The following is a 9,007-nucleotide window of genomic DNA, read 5'->3' as shown; positions in this document are numbered from 1 at the left end:
ATTCTACAGTACAAACAAACCACAAGCTAGTGAAAACACATTAAGCTTGTTCTGGCTGAAAACCATGTCTCCCCCCGGGGAAAGGAGGTGGTGGTAATGCCTCAGGGACAGAGATTTTGCTGTCTTCCCTCTATTGATTAGGTTTAATGACATAAGGCTTTTTCTGTACATGCAGCTTTTCCTGTTGAAAAGCATGGCACTTGGGCCACGACACTCTGACCTTTTCTTCCGAGTTAACAGCAAGATCCACAAGTCTGACTACACTGCAAAAAGCAGCATAAGGAGGAGAGCCTTGCGCTAGCTAAAAACAAGCTGCAAGCATTAAGAGTTACAACACTGTGGTGTGCTGCAAAAGCTATTTATTGAGTTGAAAGATAGGGCTAATTTACACCAGGTACAATGTCACACTCACACAGCCAAGCAGCTTTCAGGAGCCACATCTGTAGCTTGGAACAAGGTAATTTTGCGCTGTGTAGATGCAACTAAGTCTGGTGCACACTGAGTAACCTTGCAACACAGAAAGTCTAACTGGCAGGTACACAAAGTAGATTAAGCTATGGTGACTGGGATGAGCTTTGCAAATCAACAAAGCAAACTTGTGAAAGAAGAATCCATCCAGAGTTACTAAATGCAAAGATATCACCACTGGCGCAGGGAGCGCAGGGATGAATCTGTGATCTAGCACAGGATGGCTGCATTCTTGAACACAAGAGCTGTAACATCTGTGCTTTGTTGCCTCTGCTTGGGCCATCTCCCATGTCAGGTCTGCCTCTCTCAGCTCTTTTGAAGTTCCAGGCATCTCTCTGCCCCAGTCCTCTGCCCAGTCTCCCACTGCTTCCTTTCAGTCCACAGTTCTTTCACCCCCATTGGTGGTATCATTTGGGCCAGGAGACTTTAACTGTTAGAACGCTCCTACATTTACAATACTGTTCTTGCTTTGAGTTACAGCAAGATCTTAAACAGCTTTTCTCAAACAGTGACCATGATGGAGAGAGAACCCCTCATGATTGTGAATTATTTCAAATGTTTACTATCGTATCTTTGCAACCAAATGTCCCACGCCCCCCAAAAACTGAACCCAGTTTCTAACGTTCACTGTCTCCTCCCACAAATCCCAGGCTAAAATAGTAATTTCAGCAAGATGAGTTGAATGCCAAGTGGAAAGGGCAACATGACAGCAAGAGGCCAGATTCACTATACTGCCAAAGACACGAGAAACATGTCTATAGCAGGACTGGAAAACAGTTACAGATCTCAGCCACTTGGGTAAGGTCTATTCCTCTACATGAGGCTTAGCCTCTCTACTTGCAGTCTTGAGAAGGAGCCAAATGAAGTTTTGCCAACTCTTCTACAGTTCTCCATTATAGAGTGTAGTGTGATGACACATTAAAAACCTCATAGTGACTTCGCATATTCTGCTTTTCCTATTATTTTGCATACTGCTATAGTTCTTTATTCTCAACTTTCCCCAGGAATTACTACTTCCTCCCTCTTCTCTGAACTGCCTTGCCTTTTGAATCACTGGCAATTATTATTTTTAAGGGGCAATATAAAATGATGAGGATATTTACAGATATCCTTAAAGCTTATCATTTCTCTAGTACATTTCCTTCTAGAGTTTTTAAGGCTCAGCGTGTGGAATATTGCAGAGAGCCATTTGCATATCAAAGAAGATACAAGGAAGTTTAATGCTTTGGCTGGCATCACAATCAATACATGCCATACAGTATATTAAGATAGTCTGACTCTACATCAGACCAGTGCTAGCAATTTTACCCTTTCTAGCTCGAAGCGCTGAGACTGCCTAAAGAACACAGGCATCAAGCTAGCTGCATTTAGTTTACACAAAGCTATGTCACTGTTTCCAAAGAGTAAACAAGAGTGCATTGGCAGTTACACCACCTACAAGAAGCCATTCATTGGAACAGCTAATGCACATTTTACTCAATAATAAGACTTTCAAAATCCACTAGAACTTTGAAGGATGTAGGCATTTTTCTCCTGTGAAACCTTCTTAGTGAGGAATTTCTCTATTCTGCACCAGAACTGGGAACCATCCCCTTCTATAACCAATAATTGCCTCAGTAATCTTCAGAAATAAGGACAGGTACGATGCAGTTAGTCAGAGTTTCAACCACCAGGAATGAATAACAGGATTTCCCTGTATGACAGCTGAGTGTCTGGTCCCCTGGGTTATTTATGCATGCAGAGGGATTTCTCCACCTCTGGCTTCCAGAAAGTCTGACAAGTACTCGAGCAACATTCAGCCAACAAAGCATCACTGGAACGGGTAGGTTCATAACAGAATACTGACTGGTGTGGGCTATATTCCAACACAGTCACTAGCAGATGGACTAGCAGCTCTTCTCTGCCACGCTGCTGTTCAAATGGTATACCATATGGGAGGAAAAAAAAATCTAATCTGAGTAGAGCTGGGTACTACACCCCCAAACTCAGTCCACCCCTTTGGCAATTTTACATAGCCTTATGGCAAAAATACAATAGTGGAGCCCAGTCTCCTTTTATGGGAATTCCCCCCATCTGAAAAAAATCTTTGGTGAAACCCTCTAATAAATCTTAACATCACTGCCATTGTTTCAGGGCCTGACCATCAGCAGTGCTTTGCTACAGCATATATAAAAACAAGCATTACAATACAGATAGAAGAGCTGTCTTTAGGCAGCATTCTCACCACACCATCATGTAAGACAAGCTCTACAGTTTGTGTACTTGTTCAAGACTAAGTGTTCTTTTGTGTTTTTCACTCTTCAGAGACATTCAAACTTTGTTTAAGCAATGTTGAGAAAATCAAGCATTACATGTATATATATTCAAAGCTATTTACTAAATACTCATGCAGTTTTACCTAATACCATATATTTTGAGCTCCTGCTTTTCACAGGCTAGCAGTGCAATTTCAGTCCGATCAGAAAGAACAATCAGCCTCACACTGGTTCCTTGTGATTTGTATTGACATAACACTATTCATCCATCCCAAAGCAGTTCTTTTCACCCACCCCTGAAAAAACAGCCATTTCTAAACATGAAACCCATCAGTCACCTCTAAGGGCTCGTGACACAGCCATACCACACTGGGTCAAGAAAGCCAAGCAGGGGTGAGAGGCTGTAAGGGAAAAAACCCTGCAGACTGGTCAGTGTCAGCCAACAGAAGATAAAGCACCTCTCCTTTTCTAGAGAAAAGGAACGAAAGACAAACTATCTTCCAGCTTAAGTTAGATACTTCCAGTAAATAAACATAAATCAGGAATAGTTTAATAGCAAGCACTATATTAAGAATCAACTCAGGCCCCAAGGTTAGCAATAATATTTTCCAGTTATTCTTCTCCTTACCTAGTGTCCTGGTTTGAGGTAAAACAGGACCAATTTTCTTCAGTAACTTTGTTTCTTAGCTGGGCCTCTTCTAACTACTGAAATCAACAGCATACTGTGCACACAATGTTGGCGCTCTCAAGGTGGTAAGAGCTATGTTTATAGTTTATGCCCAGGCATGGTACACAGAGAGGTTCATGCTTATACTTATTGCTATAACACCCAAGGCCAACCAACTTTGTTACTTGCCCCGTTGGAGAGTCGGAAGCAGAAAAGCATAGAGGGGTCCCACCTGCGGGGAGGAGTGGACAGGACAGGTGACCCAAAACTGACGAACAGAGTATTCCATCCCATCTGCCTCATGCTCAGTATAAATGCTGAGGGATCAAAGGGTCAGGAAGCTCTCTTTCTTCAATGGCTGACATCTGAGGAAGACTCCGTCTGTTCATCTGGCTTTGATCCCGATCCTGAATGCAAATCTGGAATCCAGTTCCTGTCCATCACTGAGTCCAGCCTGGGACCTCCCCAGGGCCAGCCAGTGTCGTGACTGTCATCCTGGGAGCCTGATACGGTTTTGTATATATTTCTTTATTTCCTTTTATTTTATTAGTAGTATTTCATTAAAGTAGTTTAGTGCCTTCTGAACTCCTAAGTCTATTTTTCCCTCCCCTGCCTCTCTCTTTGAAGAGACGTAAAGGGGAACATCTGTCAGTCCCATCTGGGTCCCCCACATCCCCAGTAGCCGATTTGGCCTAAACCACGACACCTAGCTACTCCATAACAAGGGTTTCTAAATCTCAAGGTCATGAGACATTTCAGATTAATAGCAGAAAGGCATCTTCTTGCAACAGCCAGCTCAAAGTACTTTAAGTGACAGAGAAGAGGAAAGCACAGGCCACCACGCTTCAGATGAGAGGTCACCATATCTCAGCCTCTCCTGCATCCGCTCTACCTACCAGCCCAGCCTCCTCCCTCAGTCCATCTTTACATGTCCAACTTCCCCCTCATCCTGCTGAGGTGGTGATTTTTATGGCAGCTGTTGCTCATCCCTCCTTGATCCCAGTCACGGCTGCAATTAGCCCTTCATTAGCCCTGCACCAGGGCGGCTGCGGATGTTGTTTTCCCTCCTCCAAAGCCCTCATGCTGCAGCCCTTGTGTGGAAAGGAACTCAGCACCTACCATCTGCCTGCTGTTTTCTGTCGCTGGAGTTTGTTGTATGGAGCTGGCCAGCGCTGGTAACACCACCCCACTGTGGGTACAGGCACCTCATGCACCGCCTCTTCACCGCAGGGCCATCACACTTCAGGAACACACCACAGCGGTCTCGTTGTCAGAGTGGATTGGCATGCCAAAGTTGTGGTGGCAAGAACACATCTGTGGAAGAAACACATTGCAGGAAAGCTCTGAGTGAACTCCTTGTTGTCTTTCATAAGCCCTGAGGCATATTTATTGATAGTAGAACAGATAACAAGATTCTTTCAGCAGTATATGTAATTAGGAAAAAATCTAAAAATCTCTAGTTTAAAATGTTAGTGCCATCACAAGTAAGAATTAGATAAGCATGTGTGAATCCTTCATCAACTCAGTCATCCTTATTGTTACCAACAAGCCAAATCAGAAACCTGGCCTGCTGCTGTGCAATTTGAGCATGTACTGCAGAGAGACAGTGAGACAGGCAGGGGACCATAAACCCTGATTGGAGAAGCTGTGGGAGCTGGACTTGTTCAGCCTGGGGAAGAAACAGCTTCAGGAGGGCACAAAAACAGCCCCCCAGTAACTACAAGGGGTTTATTGAGAAGATGGATCTGGGCTCTTTATTGAGGTGCTCTGTGGAGGAAAAGGCACAATGGACATAAACTGAAAAAAACAGGTTTTGGATAAAGAAAGTAATTTTCACAATGAGAATAATTAGGGAATAAGTTACTCTGAGTCCTTGGAGGTTTTCAGGACTGGGAAAATCCATGACCACTTTGATGTGGATCCAGTATGACCCTGCTTTGGGCTGGAGACATCCGAGGGCCCTCCCAGCTGGGGTGTCCTTGTGACACTACTAGCCAGTCAAGTCCTTCTCACAGCCAGACAGAAGCCAGCCACTGGATGTCACCCTGCGCTCACCAACCACCACTGTTCCCACCAGCCAATAAAGGAACAAATCCCATAGCAGTGGGAAGGCTTTCTTAATTACGAGCTTTTTACTTCAGGTAATGACTTACAAGCATTATACTTCTTCAAAGCCAACCTTGCTGAAACTTCACAACAGTTTAGTTTAAAAGCTTCTGAATCCCCACTTAAGGTAGAAAATTTAATGCTCATTTCAGCCAAATAGATACCATGAGATTGCAAGTTCGAGGCAGTTCGAGGCCATATCAAGAGTCCTACACAGACTAGTTTAAACGCAAAAATGAAATACACATCAAACTGTGCATATATTTCCCCCATGCTGGGATAAAATGAACAGAAACAGACCGTAAGAGATTGTCATATAAATAGCACACACTGCATGTAAGATACTGTGTACATATTACTAAAACAATAAGAGTGAAACTGCTGTGATTTCTAGAAAGAAAGTGCAAGGACAATAATCACTGTAGGGTAAAAAGAAAGAAACTAGAAAATCAAAAGCATCCTCCACTGCCTGCTAGTATAGTACTGATTCTCCTCTCCTTCTCCTCAAAGTCAGTTCCTGTTTATTTCACCCAGGTATGCTACAGCGTGAACACTTAGGGGTCTGAGTGATCTGTTCTGAAACGAGCTTCACCTAAGAATGCGAAATGCAGAAAGCAGATCTCTGTTCAGTGTGAAAACTATTGATCTTTAACTGTCAACTTCACATTAATAGTGCTGCCAACTGCAAACACTCCAAAGTTTTCTCCAGACATCTCATGCCCCCCTGCCATTTCTCCCTTCCCCACTTCCCCCAGATTTCATCATACAAGTCCAGGATAATTTTGTTTACTTTTGGTGCTAGTGCTGTTAAGATAAAGGTTGTCAGGCTTCCTTACATTTATAAAGGGTAGAAACTTAGATGTTCCTCTGAAAACAAGAGCTTCTCAAGTAATAACCAAGCCTCAGCAATAGGAATTTTAAATTAATCAAACACAGTGAAACCTGCAATAAAATAATGGCAATTCAGGCATATTGTGCCTCTCCTCTAGAGTGAGAAGACCATGTCAGACTGCAACATCTCCACTCTTCCGAGCAGTCGCATCATTCCTTGCAAAGTGAATCTACGCAATATGCCTTCTCAGTGTACCATTTACACAGGGAAGAGATTGCCCTCAGAGAGGCAATGGCTATGAAGACCAGGAATTGCTGCATTCGTTGTATCACGTCCCTGGTGACTAACGAATGAAGTCACGATTCTCCTGCAGACAACCAAAAAAAGGATCCCGCCAAAAAGTCACATCCTGAAGCTATAAATTTATTCAGTCTACCATACCAGAGTTCACATTGTAGCATAGGTCACCAGTGCTTGTGAGATGACACTTTTACACAACGTGGATGTATAAAACAAGTACCTATGACATTGTGCTGACAAAAGGTGCTATAAAGCTTCATTAGATTGGAAACCATCCAACAGTTGCACATTAGAGACTGAATTCAGTAGACAAGTAGCTTTGCCAGTACAATGCTGCTTCACAGCCAGATGCTTTATGAATTCCACAAAGTGAACCCTTATCTTACTTTCCACAGAATTAGGTTTTCAAGTAGCAAAGACAGACTTTCATGCCCCTTGAAAGCCTACTGAGTTATTTTCTGCACAGAAGAGATCACTGCAGAACAGGGCCTCTGATGGCAGCCAGGGAAAAGGTAAAAAAAAAATAAATACATACTGCCCACATTCTGCCACGATGGACCCAGACTTGCTGTAACTGCCAAAGAAGTAATAGCAGGCTGTTTTTCACCGATACTCCAAACGTTGCCCTTTGTGCAAGCTCAAAAAGGACAATATATGTATACCTACTCCCTGTCATACGCATCCTGCACTGACACTATTCTCCTTTTTGTTGTTTTACTGTCCTGAGGTATCCATAGCTCACACAAGCTTGTTAAAGGGCAGACAGGAGCTGAAACTAGCTATGTCTGCAAGATTTTCTTTACAAAGACATGGGTTAAGGATTAAGCGCAATGTCAATGACTAAGAACACTAGTCTCACTTTATACCACAGAAAGTCCAGTTTTCCTGGCCCGGAGCTCCTGCACTGTAAATGAAGAGGGAAGGACAGTATCTTTGTGGAGAAACGTACATAAAGCTTTCTACATCTGCCTCTTACACGTCCATGTAGAACTGGGTACAATAATAACTGTAAGCAATTATATGAGATGATAATTTGAGGAAAAACTTGTATTTCCCAATAGGAAGTGCTAAACTTCACCTCGCAATTTTCCTTCACAATATCCACAGCACAATTTAATGTATTTTGTGTCTTGTTTGCAAACACCTACTGCTACACGTACTCTTCTGGTACCTGCAGTTTCTAATGTGTGACCAGGTATAGGATACATTTCCATTGACCTTATCTAAAATGAATGTACGCAATCGCAAACACATCTTGGAAAGCTGTGCTGAGTGGGAACGATCCAGCTAAAAATTACACTTTTTTGTTAAAAACTAATTTTTTTCTCACAGACAACCTTGCCAGAGGCCTTTGACAAATTGTCCTGGTTTGAGTGACACAGGATTCATTTCTCTTTCAGTAATTTTCAGTAAGGTCTCTTCTAATGCTTAGAAAAACTGCATTTTTTAGAAGACTATCTAGTGTCTGAATTTGTGAAAATATTTATTTTATAGCCTGCTACGGTATGTAGGTCTCAAGGTCTCAGTGTTTTCGACCTGGCCAGGTGCAGAAACAAGGAAGAGCAAGACCTGAGCACTTGACCCAAGCTGGCCAACAGGATTATTTCATACCATGAACGTCACATTCAATATAAATTAAGAAGTTTGCTGAGAAGAGCTCTCTCTCCCTTGATGGCTGCCATCCTGAGAACTCCTTGCCCTGGCGCCGGAGCCCTGAGCCCTTCCCTTCCCCCTGAATCTGTAGCACTCGCAGTGCCCCAGGTTTGCTCATTGCTGGGAGTGCACAGCTTCCTACAGGTAGAACGGGCCGAGTATAATCTTTGTGTATTTTATATTGGTATCGGGATCAATACTGGTTATTTAGTATTATTAATGCTGATTATTTAGTATTATTCTATTGAATCTGTTTATATTTCAACCCTCAGGTTTCCTTGTTTTTCTCCCATTCCCCTTCCCCAGGTGCAGAAGGCTCACTGAGTGAGAGCAATTGTCTGAACAACCATAAATTGTTGTAGGTTGCTCAAACCACAACACAAATGCAAGTACGGCTCGTCCTAAAACGTCCTGCCGTTCATCCTCCCCAGAACCATGACATTTTACCTGAAGAACTCACCCTTGGAGGCCGCACTGACAGCACGGAGGCTGAACACCACCACCACCACCACTTTCAGCCACAGGCACGTTTAACGTGCAGCGACCACAACCTCCCGCCCCGGGGGTGGTGGACAGGAGGCTAAGCCCAGCGGCTCCGGGGCGGATGCAGCGGCGGGCCGGGCGGGCGATGCCGGGCCGGACCCCAGCTCCCGCCCGCCGCCATGGTGCCTCAGGCGGCCCTTTCCCCCCCCTCCCACCTCCCACACGCGCGAGCTGGCGGCGCAA

This window comes from Charadrius vociferus, unplaced genomic scaffold, assembly GCF_000708025.1.
Source record: "Charadrius vociferus isolate BGI_N301 unplaced genomic scaffold, ASM70802v2 scaffold583, whole genome shotgun sequence".
In the NCBI taxonomy this organism is placed as follows: Eukaryota; Metazoa; Chordata; class Aves; order Charadriiformes; family Charadriidae; genus Charadrius; species Charadrius vociferus.
The sequence above is the reverse complement of the archived record's forward strand: the minus strand, read 5'-3'. Positions refer to the sequence as shown.